Source organism: Protopterus annectens, chromosome 14.part0, assembly GCF_019279795.1.
Source record: "Protopterus annectens isolate FY-2018-M chromosome 14.part0, PAN1.0, whole genome shotgun sequence".
In the NCBI taxonomy this organism is placed as follows: Eukaryota; Metazoa; Chordata; order Ceratodontiformes; family Protopteridae; genus Protopterus; species Protopterus annectens.
In genome coordinates, this window is record NC_056748.1 from 1,039,637,979 (window position 1) to 1,039,654,144 (window position 16,166).

At 44.0% G+C, this 16,166-nt stretch overlaps 1 protein-coding gene across 2 annotated transcripts in view; it reads right to left on the reverse strand.

Annotated features, from left to right (window-relative positions):
• Window positions 1-16,166, reverse strand: part of ZMYM3 (zinc finger MYM-type containing 3) — a 3,891,108-nt gene that overhangs the window by 2,034,921 nt on the left and 1,840,021 nt on the right. The gene's annotated exons all lie outside the window — the stretch shown is intronic.

Consider the following 16,166-nt stretch of genomic DNA (forward strand, 5'->3'; position numbering starts at 1 on the left):
CAGCCTGGTGCCTCACAATGGAGTCTCCTATGACTAATATACTGGGTTTATGTTTATGCTTTAGTGGCTGTGTGACACAGGTGTGTGGACTATGTGTGGTGTTGTGTGGTGGGCAGTGGAGTTCACGTGCGATTTTGCCTCGGAGGTCTCTTTTGTTTGGGCATGTTTTTGTTGAGGACCTCCGCATATGTGGGTGTGTGCTGTGTAGGTGTGGGTGGTGTTTGAGGTGCAGTGTTTGTGTTGACAACCTTTGTGAGGGAGACAGCATTGACTCTAGGTTTTTAATATAACTGCATCTCTCACAAACTGTGTTCTTAGGTGGCAATAGTAAAGGGTAGTCCATGTACATGAGACAGTTGCTACACTGTCTCAGGATGTTTATATCAACCAGACTGGCAGCAGAAAGTGTAGGAATTGTCCATCCATATTTGTCAGAGACTGAGGGAGAGAGGACAGAGACAGCTAACAGGGTAAAGGGTGTAAGGTCTAAGAGTAGTACTTCTAGGTGATCACACAAGTCAAGTGCTACGAAGGGAAAATTTGTAGCCGGAATACATCACAAAGGGTTAGAAACAGTGCAGCAGCAGCTATGGATGCGGCAAACCTGTATCAGACTATGCTACTCAATTTAAGGATTAGGAAAGTATAGTTGTGTACACTTACCATAAATGTAGATGTTCAAGTGTATTCACTGTTGCAGAAAATGGGCAAATGATAATGCTTGGTGAAAGTATATACAGAACACCAGGCAGCAGCTTCTAGGATGTCCATGGTAGGGACGCCCCTGAGAAAGGCTGTGGAGGTAGATGCAGCCCTGGTTGAATGGGGTCTGATGCTCTATGAGAGACGTTTTGAAATGGTTTCCTTTGAAATAGCTTTCCCCTCTGTTCCTGCAGCAAATGCCACCAGCAGTTGTTCAGATTTCCTTTGAGGTTTGGTCCTGTCCAAGTAAAATCTAAGTTGTCTGTGCACATCTAAGGAGTGCAAAATCCGTTCCCCTTTGTTCTGTGGGTTAGGAAAGAAGGTAGGCAAATGAATGGACTGATTAAGAGCCACATTGGATACTACCTTGGGCATGAAGGAGGGATTGGTTCTGAGGGACACCCTGTCCGCATGAAAGATGATGAAAGGCTCCACTGCCATAAAGGCCTGTAATTCAGATATCCTTCTTGCAAAGGTGATTGCTAAAAGGAAAGCTCTTTTCCAGGAAAGGAATTTTAAATCTGCAGTAGCAGCTGGCTCGAAAGAAGGAAGAGTGAGTTTCTGCAAGACAAAGTTAAGGTCCCAGGCTGGAGTTGGAGCTCTCCTGGGTGGCCTTAAATGTTTAGCCCCTCTGAGGAACTGCTTGAGCAGTGGGTGAGAGAAGAGTGGGGGCTCTGTGCTGCAATGAGCTGAAATGGCTGAGGCATGAATTTTGATGGAGGAAAAGGACAAGCCCTTATGAAGCATCTCAGTCAAGTATTGTAGAATCTGAGGTAAATTGGGCACTGCTGCGCTCATCCCTTGAGACCGATTCCAGACACAAAATCGTTTCCATTTTGCAGCATAAGATTTTCTAGTACTAGGCCTCCTTGCCTCTAAAATGATATCCATCACTTACTTACTGAGGGGTGTTAAAGGAGAGATTAGATATATAGCCAGGCTGCTAGGTTCACAGTTTGCAGCTGAGGGTGCAGAATCTGGTTCTCCTGCTGAGACAACAGGGAAGGGAGTCTGAGGCAGGTGCCATGGGGCCAAGCGTGAAACACTACACAAGAGGGGGTACCAGTGTTGGCGTGGCCAGTCTGGTGCAATTAAAATCGTCCTTGGCTTGTCCTGTTTGATCTTTAGTAGTACCTTGGAGAGCAGAGGCAGAGGAGGAAAGGCATAAACTGATAGGTTTTTCAAACTGAAGGATACAGCATCCACTTTCCAAGCTAGCTTGTGGGGAATTATTGATGGTTCTCGGGGGAGGCAAACAGGTCTATATCTGGGCTACCCCACTTGCTTGTCAACATGTTGAAAATCCTTGGTTCCAGTTTCCACTCGTGTGGGTCCATGAGGTTTCTGCTTAGTCCGTCTGCCAGTGTATTTAGTTTTCATGGCAGGAATTGAACTTGCAGATTCACTTGGTAGCTCAAGGCTGTGTTCCACAATGCCATGGCTAGTCTGCAGAGGAGGTAAGAATGTGTACCCCCCCCTGCTTGTTTATGTACCACATAACAATGGTGTTGTCCGTCTTAACCATTAGTTGTCCTGGAAGAATGTGATCCTTGAATGCTGTCAGAGCATTCTGTACAGCTAACATTTCCTTTTGATTTATGTGCAAGTGCATTTGACTTGGGTTCCATTTGCCCTGAATGCACTTCCCTGCCAGGTCAGTCCCCCATGCATAGTCTGATGCGTCTGTTGTTAAGGTTTGGGCAGCAGGGGGTGGTGTGAATGGTAGTCCCCTGTTTTGTTGGCAGGCCTCTGCCCACCAAAGGAACTCTAGGCGTAAGCAAGGTATGATAGGAATCATTGTTTCTAGATCCTGTGAATGTTGACACCATAGGCTTTTTAGATACCATTGTAGTTTCCTCATATGCAACCTTGCATATGGAATTAGAAGAATGCAGGAGGCCATGAACCCCAAGGCTTGCAGTATTTGCCTTGCAGATAGCTGGGTTTTTGTGGCACTTGTTTGAAGTAGGTTGTCAAATGAATCCGTTTCTTTGGAATGAGGAATGCCATCTGGGAAGTTGTATTCAAGCTTGCTCCCAGGAATATAATTTGTTGACAGGGTACCAGGTGTGATTTCTTTTCGTTTATGGTGTACCCCAGACAAGTCAGCACCCTTTGAACATTGGCCAGATGATTCAAAAGTATGTCCTGGCTTTCTGCCTGAATTAGACAATTGTCCAGGTATGAGTATATTTGAATATTTCTTTGTCTGCAAAATGCAATGACTGGAGCTAGGCACTTTGTGAATACCCTGGGTGCAGTAGATAAGCCAAAGGGCAGTGCAGAGAACTGATAGTGCATGTAGCCTGCTTTGAAGCGTAGGTATCTTCTGCAAGACTCACTGACAGGGATGTACAGGTATGCTTCTTTTAAGTCTAGTGTTGCCAACCATGCATCTTTGCCTAGCATAGGAAGCAGCTGGTGAAGAGTCAGCATTTTGAATTTTGGAATCACCAGAAAGGTGTTTAGAGTAGAAAGGTCCAGGATAGGACGCCATGTATTGCCTTTTCTGGGTACCAGAAAAAGTCTGGAATAGAAGCCTTGTCCCTTTCCTCTTCTGGTACCAAATGAATAGCCCCCATGCTTAAGAGAGAGAAAACTTGATTTTGGGCCTCTGCCCACTGATTTGGGGGTAGATCTGGCCACCTGCTTGGTGTTGGTAACGTGTGGAAGTGAAATCTGTATCCTTGGGACACTATATTTAAAACCCATTTGTCCTGGGTAACGCGTTCCCAGTTTTTGGCCTGCAGACCAATCTTTCTGCCTACAGGAGCACTCAGTTGGGAAGTTGCTTGGAAGTTTTAAAGGAAAGTCATTGAGACAGTTTTCCATAGGGGAGTCTTACTACTCCCAGATATGGGTGCGGAAATCCCCCACTGCTTAGTCTTGTGTGTCATCTGGGACTGAAATCTGGGGTTTCTTCTGTGTCTGGGTTTGGCTTGAGAAGACCTGGAAGGAGGTGGAAAGGACCAATTCTTAGACGGCCAATGCCTGCTAAATTTAGGAGGCTGAATTTGCAAGAAATCTTTAACAGTTTGCATAGCTTTATCTTCCATCTTTTTAAGAACTTCCTCAGCTTTGTTGCCAAACAGGCGGTCCTGATTTAGGGTAGGATTTTTAGCAGTAGAAGCCTTAATGCCCTTGGGGCCCTGTGAAATAGTCTCCGGATCTGCAATAGGATTTTTAAAAAAAAACTTGTATGAACCAGGAACCCTGTAATATCTGTCAGGTTTTCTGGGAACAGGAGGCAAAGAATCAGGGAACAAACTAGATTCCGAAAAGGCATCATCAACAATGTCTAGTACAGGAGGTATAGCTAAAGGCCTATGCTGAGTCAGGAGTAAAAAATCCCGAAGTCTCTTTTTTGAATCAGAAAAATCCTGGCTTTCCCAGTGGAAATGCTCCCAGTATGTAAGGTTTCACCAAAAGCAAAATTCTCTGGATGGGAAGCAGAGGGAATAGATCCTCTGCATCAGAATCCTCATAAGTAGATAAGGGGAAATCCAGATCAGAAGAAGAATCAGAAAAATCAGAATTCTGGTCAGACTATTCATAAACAACTTCAGTCCTAGGTCTCTTAGAAGGGGGAGGTTGGCTTCCCCTGATTAAAGTTATAAGATCTTCAGCCATTCTTATCATTTGTTTTTTAGGCATAGATGCCTGAGCATGCTGCTAGGGATGGTTTGAGATTTAGGCCTAAATGAAGAAGGAGGCGTCGGTTTAATATGCAAGTCCATAGGCCAGAATACACCATCAGAAGCCGGCGCCTGCACAGCGGCTCCAGACCCATCCAAGGTAGAGACATCCGCAGGTTCCACAGTTGAAGCATTTTGCAGCATACCGGACTCGGAATGGGTCTTAGTAGAGGCCTGCGAATCAGAAGTAGTGGGTATAAGGGGCTGCAAAAGCGCCTCACTGAGTACCGCGAACTGGTGACTGGCTTAGGAGAAGCTTTGTTGGCAGCTTTGGACCTTTGCGGCCTGTCTCTGTCTTTTTCTTTGCGTTTTTTCGGAATCCGGGTAGTCAGATGGCTAACTGACGACATTTCTGGATAATTAAACCGAGAACCGAAATATTTACAGGCGAAAATAAACAGACGACGGATAGTGTGCTGATTAAATAAAGCAGAAAACCGACTGCAAGGTACGTCGTGGTCAGGGCCCAAGCAAGGACTACAGTATGAATGAAAATCTTTGTGAGGTATTTGCTTTCCACAAGTAATGCAATTATTAACTTTTACTGACATCGGTAAGGAGCAAGAAAAAACAGTTTCCCCAATGGGGTACTTAGATTTAGTTGAAGACTTCAGTTCTGAAACTCGAAAATGAAAAATTCAGGAGTCGGCCGACCAGCACTTGCGAACTGCTTCTGCTTCGGGCACCGCACAGCAAAAAAGACTGATGTAATGGCATCGACTGCATGTTTTATACCCCTGACGACCTGACGTCATGGAAGAAGCGACAGCAACCAACACAGGACCCAAGACTTTGTTAATCAGGCCGACAGAGCTACCTACAAGCAGATAACCCAAATGTAATGACTGCAACAATGAAACACGAACATCATAGTAAAACTCACACAAAAAGCACAGATTAACCACTTACAGACAAAAACAGAACTCACAGCATGAAAAATACAGTTAAACAGTGATGAAATGCAGTAAAATGCAATTAAACAGTAATGAATTGCAGTGAATAGCAATGAAATACAGTTAAACAGTAATGAAATGTTGTTAATCAGTAAATTGCTTTAAAACAGTCCAAATGTGATAAGTTAGCTCACAACCGCAACAGTAAAAACAGCTCAAATAAAGTATAAGGCTACTGACATGCAGTAACAAATGCGGCAAACTAAATGCAGTTGAACACCTAAGCACAAGCACAATGAGTTAGGAAGAGGGACAAATTTTAAGTAGAAAGTGAGGAGACAGAAGATAAATCAAGGTTAAGAAGTTAAAGGGGTGGGCCTTCACAAATGATTTCACTGTAATCAGTAGAATGAGCTGACGTAATGGGACTGGGGGGGGGGGTGTCTCAAGCACCTTTTCCACTGACAGGCTAAAGAGAAACTCCTCGGCTAATGAGGCATCAAGTACTTCTGCTTTAACATGGTCTGACAGGGACTGTCTCCTCGGCCAGGCACCTCTCCTTGTCACCAACCTTGTGGCAGCTGCCCTGCATGTCACATCCAATACAGCATACCCACACGAAAGTGAATATCTGGATACCTTGAGGCCAACATTACTCAGCTCCTGGACATCCTTCTAGATATACTGCAGTCTCCTTTTTTCATACCATGCCACAGGTAAGCACTTGGCAGACATGTTCTAGACTCAGTGAAGACATCAGATCAGGATTCCAAAGGCTGCATTCCTGTATCCATGATTTAGGTTCCAAGCAGATTTCAAATGTGCATCCAAAGTCTAGGCCTTAAACTTCAAAGTCTTGGTTGAGAAAGGTCTATTGGCCCCATAAGACTACACAATGGACCTTACTGTGCCTACGAGGGGAGAACACAGGAGGACAGTTCTTGACCAAAACAGCCCCCAGCTCCAGCAGAAGTTCTTTAACAACCAGTTTCCAGAGTAAGGTCAGTTAACATTATGCTTCAGCCAATCAGCAGGGTGTACAGACAGTACGTATGCTTGGCTAAGCACTCCTCCCCAGAGTGGGCAGTAGGGAATGTGCCTCCTCTGGGACATTCATTACCCAGAAGAGTGAACGATGGTCGCAAGGTCGTATCTGCTCCATATAAGGATGAGCTGTTGCCTTCTGATGGTACGCCAAGAAACATAAGGGTGCACCTGGAATTCTGTCAACCAACACAACCACCCAAGAAACTTTTCAATTGCCAGATTCAGACCGTGCAAGTAGCAGAAAAGACGTGTGTGAACTGACAAGCTCGGGACCTTGTCATGCTTTCCACCACAAGTGTGCAATGAGACTGTGCCCCTCTACTGGGTGCTTATGCCACTGACTCTAGGATTCAGAGAAAAACTAAAAAAACAGACAATGAGAGATGATGATCCAAAATGTCCACCTAACAAGTACAGTTCCAAATGTTACCTTGTATATACCTGTCCACAATGCAAGATTAAATTACACAGCATTCAAGTGCACTAATAAGCAAATTAAGACAAAAAAACCCTAGTAGAATCCTTATATAACAACAGAACTGTACCAACAGCTATTAAGATGAGCAAGCACTTGCAAATTCACAACATTGTTGGCATGAATGAACTACATAAACATAACCTATTTTTAGTGGAGGCATACAAAGAAAAGATCTATTACACTGCATTACATCTTACAGCATACAAATATAACACAAGTAACCAATACTACGGAAACAGCATACAAAATAGCTCTGGTCAAGAAAAAGAACAATTATAATACAAAACATACAGCTATCTGATCATACTTACCATAACTACAGATGCTCAAATAAGAAGGTCACTGTAGCAGTATAACTTCTTTACATGAGAAATACATGCAGCTGAACATTTATCCTTCTTGCCAGACTTTCTGCATACAAATGTCCCCAAAACAGAGCTGATACTCTCCATCAATGACAAAGGAAGCTTTTCTTTCCGGATCCTGTGCCCAGTTTGAATTGTATGCAGTAAATGTTCATGGTGTCTCAGGTAACTGACCCACAGTTACTCTGAAATGATACATTTCTACAGAAAGCAGCCATAGTGGCAGATTCCTTGGTAGAATGTGCTCTTATCTGACCCTCTTCCAGCCTACTACTAAGATCAAAACAGAAGGGGATATAACTGGCCAGCCATTTAGATAAGGTTGGAATGGAAAAAGTCCTGGCCCCGTTTTCCTGACAAAGGAGACAGACATTTGATCAGTTTATCTAAAATCCTTGGTTCTATCATTGTAACATCTCAGCTACCCGTGCACATCATGTGTAAGATTCAATCCCCTTGCTTAGGTGGTTGAATAGGAAATATCTGGACAGTCTGATTCAAGGCCACTCCTGAAAATCACTTTTTACGTGAAAGAAAGGTTAGTTTGAAGAACTGCTGTAACCTTGTAAAAGACTCTCAGCCCAGACAATCTTCTAGCAGATGTAATGGCTGCTAGGAAAAGGGATTCTAAAAATGAAATTTCAACACTGCTGGGCTTACTATTTCAGATGAAAGTACAGTATGTTTTTTTAACTATAACGCTCAAGTCCCACAGGGAAACGATGGGTCTCCGAGAAGGTCTAAAATGAAAGATCACCCCCTGTCAAGAAAGTACAGTTTTGTACCTATCATAAATGTAGATGTTCGAGTGTATATACTGCTGCAGTCATCACACTTGAGTTATCCTGCCGTCAAGCGGTCCCCGCAGTTGGCCGAATCCCAAAGTCTTGGTCCGGCGTCGGTTGTCGTCGCTTCTTCCCTGATGTCAGTGCGACAGGGGGATAAAAGAGGCAGCCAAAGCCATTTTCTTCAGTTTTTCTTGCCCCAGATGTCAGGTGCTCCCAACTAGGAAGGCAATACAAATAACTATGCAAAATACCTTAGTAGATAAACAATAGTACTAGCTGTTAGCAAATACACCATATAGGCATGCATCCATTAGATTGATGTACATGGAGTTATAACTAACACCCTGGTATGTAGAGGGGATGGTGGAAGGGTAACCTAGACTGCAGCAGTATATACACTCGAACATCTACATTTATGGTAGGTACAAAACTGTACTATGTTCATCATGTAATACTGCTGCAGTCATCACATTTGGGTTAAATCCCAAAGCTATGGATGGGTGGCTGGTACTAAACTGGGATAGGTGAAGCTAGGATGCCCTGCAGAACTGCCGTGGCAAAACCAGCTCTGGTTTTTGAGTATAATGGAAGGTGGTAGTGCTTGGTAAAGGTGTGCACTGAACTCCAAGTAGCTGCCTCCAGAATGTCCTTGGTTGGAACCCCCCTGAGAAAGGCTGCTGAGGTTGCTGTAGCCCTGGTAGAATGGGACCTAATATTAACAGGCACTGCTTTCCCATGGTGCGAGTAGCAAAAACGGATACAATGTGCTATCCATTTGGAGATGGTCTGTTTTGAAATAGCCTTTCCTTGTGGACCTGCAGCATAGGATACAAAGAGTTGGTCGGTTTTTCTGAAGGTCTTTGTCTTATCCAAATAGTAACGTAGCTGTCTGTGAATGTCCAAAGAGTGAAGGAGTCTTTCTCCTTTATTCTGGGGGTTTGGATAAAAGGTGGGTAAATGAATGGTCTGATTCAAAGCCACACTGGATACTACCCTTTGGCATAAAGGTAGGGTTAGTTCGTAAAGAGACTCTGTCCTGATGGAAAATGATGAAAGGTTCCACTGCCATAAGTGCCTGTAGTTCTGAGACCCTGTGTGCTGAGGTGATAGCCAGCAACAGAGCTGTTTTCCATGACAAGTATTGTAGTTCTGCTGAGAAGGCTGGTTCGAAAGGAGGCAGTGTTAATTTTTCTAAAACGAAGTTGAGGTCCCAAGCTGGCGTTAGGGGTTTTCGGGGGGTCTTATATTCTTAGACTCCCTCTGAGAAACTGCCTTAGTAAAGGGTGTGAGAATATGGGAGGATCCATATTATATTGAGCTGAAATGGCTGAAGCATGGATCTTAATGGATGAGAAAGAAAGGCCTTTGTGTAGCATCTCAGTTAAGTATTGCAGTAATTTAGGAATGTTTGGTATCCAAGGATTTTGGCCTTTAGCCTGGTTCCATGCACAAAATCTTTTCCATTTGTCTGAGTAAGTTTTTCTGGTGCTGGGCCTCCTGGCCTCCAAAATGACATTCAGGACGTCCTTTGAGAGAAGTGTTGATAGATAATTCAAGGTATTCTCCATGCAGCTAAATTTAAAGTCCTGCGCTGACTGTGAAGGATCCGAGAGTTTTGCTGAGTCAACAGAAGTGGGAATTGAGGTAAGATCCATGGAGGGCTGTGAGTCAAGGTCCTTAGTAATGGGTACCAGTGCTGACGTGGCCACTCCGGAGCAATGAGGATCATGTGAGGTCTCTCTGATCTGACTTTCAGTAATACCTTGGTCAAGAGAGGTAGTGGTGGGAAGGCATAGACTGTCAATGCTGTCCAACTGAATGATAGGGCGTCCACTTTCCAGGCTAGGGAATGATAAGTCCTTGTGCAAAATTTCTGTAGTTGGCAATTGTTGGGGGAGGCAAATAGATCTATGTCTGGGTGGCCTCACCTTTGAGTTATCATTGAAAATACTTGTGGGTGTAGTCTCCACTCGTGAGGATCTGCCAAATTTCTGCTTAATTCGTCTGCCAATATGTTTTCCTTTCCTGGCAGGAATTGTGCTTGCAGTTGTACTTTGAAAGTCAATAATGTGTTCCACAAGGTCATTGCCTGTCTGCATAAAGGGTAGGAGTGTGTTCCTCCCTGTTTGTTTATGTACCACATAACTATGGTGTTGTCTGTCCTTATTAGTAGTTGTCCTGGATGCAAGAGGTCCTTGAAGGCTGTCAGTGCATTTTGCACAGCTAACATCTCCTTTTGGTTGATGTGTAGATGCATTTGTTTTGTGGACCATTTGCCCTGTATGCACTGTCCTGCCATGTGTGCTCCCCAGGCGTAGTCTGAAGAATCTGTTGTCATAGTTTGGTTTGCTGGAGGTAAGACAAAAGGAAGACCCTTGTTTATTCGACATGCTTGAGCCCACCATAGGAACTCTTTTTGAAGGCAGAGAATGAGAGGTATACTTGTTTCGAGGCTGTGCCTGTGTTGAGTCCATAGACTTTTCAGGTACCATTGTAATTTCCTCATATGCAGCTTTGCATGTGGAATTAGTTGAATGCAGGATGCCATGAACCCTAATGCCTGCAGGATTTTCCTTGCAGTGAGCTGGGTAAAAGTTCTCTTTGAAGTATTGAGTCAGTTGTTTTTGTTTGTCTAGCGTGAGATAAGCCATCTGGGCCATTGTATTTAACCTGGCACCCAGGAATATTATGTCTTGTGAGGGTATTAGCTTTGACTTCTTTTTGTTTACTGTGTACCCTAGGCAACTTAGCAGCTTTGTTACAAATGCCAGATGTTGTAATAGAATGGCCTTGCTGTCCGCTTGGATCAGGCAGTCGTCCAGACATGGATAAATTTGTACTCCTCATTGTCTGCAGTATGCAATTACTGATGCCAGGCATTTCATAAATACTCTGGGCGCACTAGATAAGCCAAAGGGCAATGCAGAGAATTGATAATGCATTGTACCAGCCAAAAATCTGAGGTAACTTCTGCAATCTTGTCTGATAGGGACATGCAGGTATGCCTCTTTGAGGTCCAACGTTACCAGCCAAGACTCCTTGCCCAGCATGGGAAGAAGCTGCTGTAGTGTGAGCATTTTGAATTTGGGTACCTCCAGGTAAGTGTTTAGAATTGAGAGATCTAAAATGGGTCTCCAGGCTTTCTCCTTTCTTGGTACTAGAAATAGTCTTGGGTAAAAACCTTGACCTTGCTCCTTTGTAGGTACCTTTTGAATTGCTTTCATATCCATGAGAGCTGAAATTTGCGTTTGTGCCTCTGCCCATTGGTTTGGAGGCAGATTTGGCATGCCTCTCATCCATGGTAAAGTGTGAAAATGAAATCTGTAGCCTCGGGTAATAATATCCAGAACCCATTTGTCCTTTGTTATGATGCGCCAATTTTCCTCCCAAAGGTGCTGCCAGGGCAATTTTGCTTGGCAGGCGAAGAGGGAAGTCATTGTGTTTGTTTCCTGAAGGGTTGAGATCTTTCATCTCCACCTCTTTGAGTTGCTGTGTGCCATTGTCTAGGCCTGGAAGAACCTTGTGGCTGGCCTCTGCCCCTTGGGCATCTGTACCTACCCCTTTGGGGTCTGTCTGATGCAGGAAAGGACCAGTTTTTTTATGGCCAGTTTCTGCTGAAACGAGGAGGTTGTACCTGTAAAAAATCTTTAACTGTCTGCATAGATTTTGCCTTTTCTTCCATTTTCTTTAAAACTTCCTCTGCTTTGACACCAAATAACACATCTTTCTGCAATGGAGCATCCAATAACTTTGCTTTGACATGTTCTGGTAAGGCTTGCTCTGTTAGCCAAGCATGTCTACGTATTACAGATCCTGTGACAGCTGCTCTACATGAGGCTTCCAATGAATCAAAACCACATTGTAAGGTATGTTTTCCCACCTGTTCTGCTGCATGCAGCAAATCCTGCATCTCTTTGAAATCAGGTTGATCTGTCTGAGGGATCATTTTCTGCTTTAACTGTGTAATCAAGTACTGCTGGTATTTTAGCATGTGGAATTGGCAGTTTAAGGTCCTCATGGCCAAAGTGGCAGACATATACACTTTCTTCCCCCATCTTTCTAATGCTCTGGAATCTCTTTCAGAAGGTAGTGGATTCTTAGCAGTAGAGGCCTTAACCCCTTTGGGACCCTGGGAAATGGTTTTGGGGTCTGCAACAGGGCTTTTATATAGAAACTTATGAGAATCAGGAACTCAGTAGAATCTGTCTGGTTTAGCTGGTGCAGGAGGTAAGCAATCTGGGTTTAGACTAGATTTGGTGTAAACATCATCCAAAATGTCTAAAACTGGAGGAACTGCAAGGGGTCTATGCTGTGGGAGAAGAAGAAACTCACAGAGTCTTTTCTTAGAGTCAGAGTAATCTTGGCCTTCCCAGTGGAAGTGTTCCCTCATGGTGTGTAAAGTTTCCCCAAAAGAGTAGTCTTCAGGGGGGGAGACAGAGGGAATGGACTCTTTAGCATCTGAGTCTTCATAAGGAGGGAAGGAATAATCCTGGTCCTCAGAGTTAGCTGAGGAAATGGATGCTTGGTCAGAGGAAGGATAATCTTCCTCCAGTCTAGGCCTTTTGTCAGGAGGGGGTTGTGAACCCCTGATAAGGGTAATTAAATCCTCAGCCATCTTAAGCATCTGTTTTTAGGCATAGGGGCCTGTGGGGGGGGACTGTGGACCCGGTTTCCTAACTTTTAAGGGGGCTTTAAGTTTAGCACAAGACTTAATAGAGATAGTTGTCGGTTTGAAGACACCTTCAGAAACCGAAGGCCTGTCCAAAATCTCCGGATCACCGTCAGGGTTGGCGTCTGAGGGGTGAGATGGAACCAGCTCCTGAGGCCCAGCTGATTCGGTCTGGGAGGCCATCAGAATTTCTAAATCTGCGGTAGTCAGGGGCTGTGTAGGCGCCTCGCTGAAAACGGAGAACTGGCAGCAGGCCTTGCTGAGGCCTCGGTATCTGGTCTTGGCCTTGGTTGCCTGTCCTTATCCTTGCGTTTTTTAATCATTGCTGATGTTGGTTGCTCCAACGACATGCTATAATTAAATTTTCTGCCAAAATAATGTTGGGCAAAATCTGCCCGACGCTTGATTGTACGTTTGTTGAACCTAGCACAAAACCGACAACCAGAGACGTCGTGGTCTGGGCCTAGGCAAGGAATACAATAAGAATGAAAATCCTTATGAGGTATTTGCTTCCCACAAGAAATGCAATTATTAACTTTGTCTGACATCGGTCTGAGGCAAGAAAAGTTTCCAACGGGGTACTTAGCTTTAGAGAAGACTTCGGGCTGAAATTCGATTCGAAAATCTCAGGAGCTAGCCGACCGGCACTTGCGAACTGCTTCTGCTTCGGGCACCACGCGGCAAGAAAGACTGAAGAAAATGGCGTCGGCTGCCTCTTTTATCCCCCTGTCGCACTGACGTCAGGGAAGAAGCGACGACAACCGATTCCGGACCAAGAAGTTGGGATTCGGCCGACTGCGGGACGCCTGATGGCAGGATAACCCAAGTGTGATGACTGCAGCAGTATTACATGATGAACATCTGTTTGGTTACCAAATGGCAAGAGATACTTTCTTCCATAAGTGGTCTATCCACAATGGCTGACTTGATACAGACATAAATTAGGTATTCATCAAAAATTTCTATTAAATAATTTAAGAAAGAATTAGACACAACTGCCGTGTCTGGTTGTCCAGAGGTGACCAGACTAGGAATCTATTCCATTTGTCAAGTAATGAGACTATGCCTTTCTCAAATGTGTGCATCACCACTGGGGAGAATTTACTCTTGAAGGGGCTTAATCTGAGACCATCTATCCAGTCACTTTGAACCCCCTGAGGTCTGGGAACAACAAAGATTATTCCCTGTGGTGCAGAATTAATTCTAACTTGCAGGCTACTTGCTTGAGCTTTTTTTTTTTTTAATCTTTTTTTATAAAAAATTTGGATGCACCAGAATACACCCCTGTAAGATAAATAGGATGAGAGAGAGGAAGAGAAGGAGAGGGAAAAGCAGAGGTATTTCTGCTCTCATATCACCCAAATGAATCAAACCATGATGCCTCAGCCACTTGCAGGGTGGGGCACTCAAACTAGGCTAGCACCATCATGACTTGCTCTTGATTTTAAGAGCATCCCAAGGAAATAGTGGTCTCTTCTAGCATGTAACCTGTAACCCTGTTTTATCTGCATTACACACCTGTCCTAACTGCTTCCTACTGCTTCATAAAGGCAGTCAGCCTGCCCCTACCTGTAAGGGACGTAGAAATGCAAGGGGGAAGAACAGGAGTTGGATGTGACTGGGATTTGATAGGAGTAAGCTTTGCTATGCTTTAGCTGCTCCCTCTGAATGTCACAGACCTGAGGGCCACCAGGCTTTCTCCTCTGGTCAGTCTGCCACTTCTTTCTGTAGCAACCCTTCTTTCCTTTTCAGGTTTATTCTTCTCTTGCTTAGGATAGAAAGGAAAATCTTTATTTAGGTAGTATGTGACAAAACGTGGAGCTGGGGAATGAAAAAGTTCTTTAACTGCAGCGTTTTGTCATTTTTTCTAGCTTCTAGAACACCTTCTCAGCTGAGGGTTCAAAGAGAAGCTACTTATCGAGTGGAGTATCAAAGAACACTGCTTTCAGAAGCTTTGAAAGGGGCAGAGTTCTTCAGCTAGGCAAGTCTCCTAACCGCAGACACCACAGCAGCTATTCTGCAAGATAAATTAACTGAACTGTATCAATATTTAATGGAGTGCCTGACAACTTCAACACAAACTACATATATCGAGCATCCCCAAAGCCCTTTTCTTCTATCCATTTAGTTTCTGCCTCAACTGACCTAGAATCTACATTGTGTTCTGGCAGAGGGAAGAAAAGATGTTATGTACTCACCATAACATTCCATCTGTATTGTCAATTTTTCATCTCTCCTTTACTGCCTGCTCTGAAATACAGTCTGTACTTGCCTCTCCTTACTGATCTCTTGCCCCTGTTAAATCCACTTATGCCCCCTATTTATTTCCTCTCTATGGCTGCGCTCTCCTTTGTTTCTGGTATCATTATTCATGCTAGGTCAATTAACTGTTAATTTTTCCTTCTTTTCAGCTCGCTCTACTTCCTGATCTCTATTTGCCCTTCCTAAAAGCACATCTACACCGCAATCTGCTGAAATGTGTCCTGTGGGAATATTTGAAAAGTGCTGAACCTGGACACACAACTTTACTGTATAAAAAAGTAGGTTCTTGCCTTCCATGCTTCCAATAAATACTTTATCTGAGTTTGTAATTGAATGGCTTGCACACATGCCGTTACTCCCCTGGAAATTCTTCTTTCCCTTTCCTGCCACTTATTCTACGTTCTTTTTACTCCAAGTGCCCACTTTTCACCACTAGGTGGCAGTATTTACTAAGGATTTCCCAGTCTCCAGGTCTTGTAGCTTCTGGAGTAGATTTACTCGGAGCGTGAGCTTCCAAACTACTTTTATAGGTTCATAGGTTCATACTAGGCTATCTGCCCTAGGGCATTTATAAGCCTAGCCAGAATGTGTTTGGCTTTCGCCACCCATTTTAAATTTATTTTGCTATGCCCTTTTTCGAGGTTAGTATAAAACGTTTGGTTTATTTCACCTTGAAATGTTAATGATACCACAGCCAAATACAGTATCGTTCTTGCCTTCTAACCTAAGGCAGCATCTACCATAATAAAGATAGTACTAATTAACAGGGATTGCATATACTGAGCCTTGGATCTCTCTGACTTACCTGTTTCTCTCCCATACTTTACTGTTTTTCTTCCCTTCAACTGCTTCCCCCAGCCGGGTCAACCCGCTCTGTTCGCCCTCGCTACGCTCTGCCTCAGTCCACTCCCCTAAACTGCTCCCATTTCCCACCCACCTCTACTACTACTAGATTTACAGTATCCCAACCATACCCACAGCTCCACCCCCACACCATCTCCACCACTCATAACTCCCCAAGTCATCTGACATTAACCCACACCCACTGCTCCACCACACATCACCACTCACACTCCCTCAACCCATTATTACATCACCCCACATTACTCATCCACTCACATATAGCACATCCATACATTTCTAGTCACACCTCCATCTAGAACCACCTCTCCCTTACATAACAATGGCTATCATGCAACTAGGTCTAATCTGCCTTCTCATAATTCTATACAACTCCTCAAGTTATCAGTCTCTCAATATCACTAAC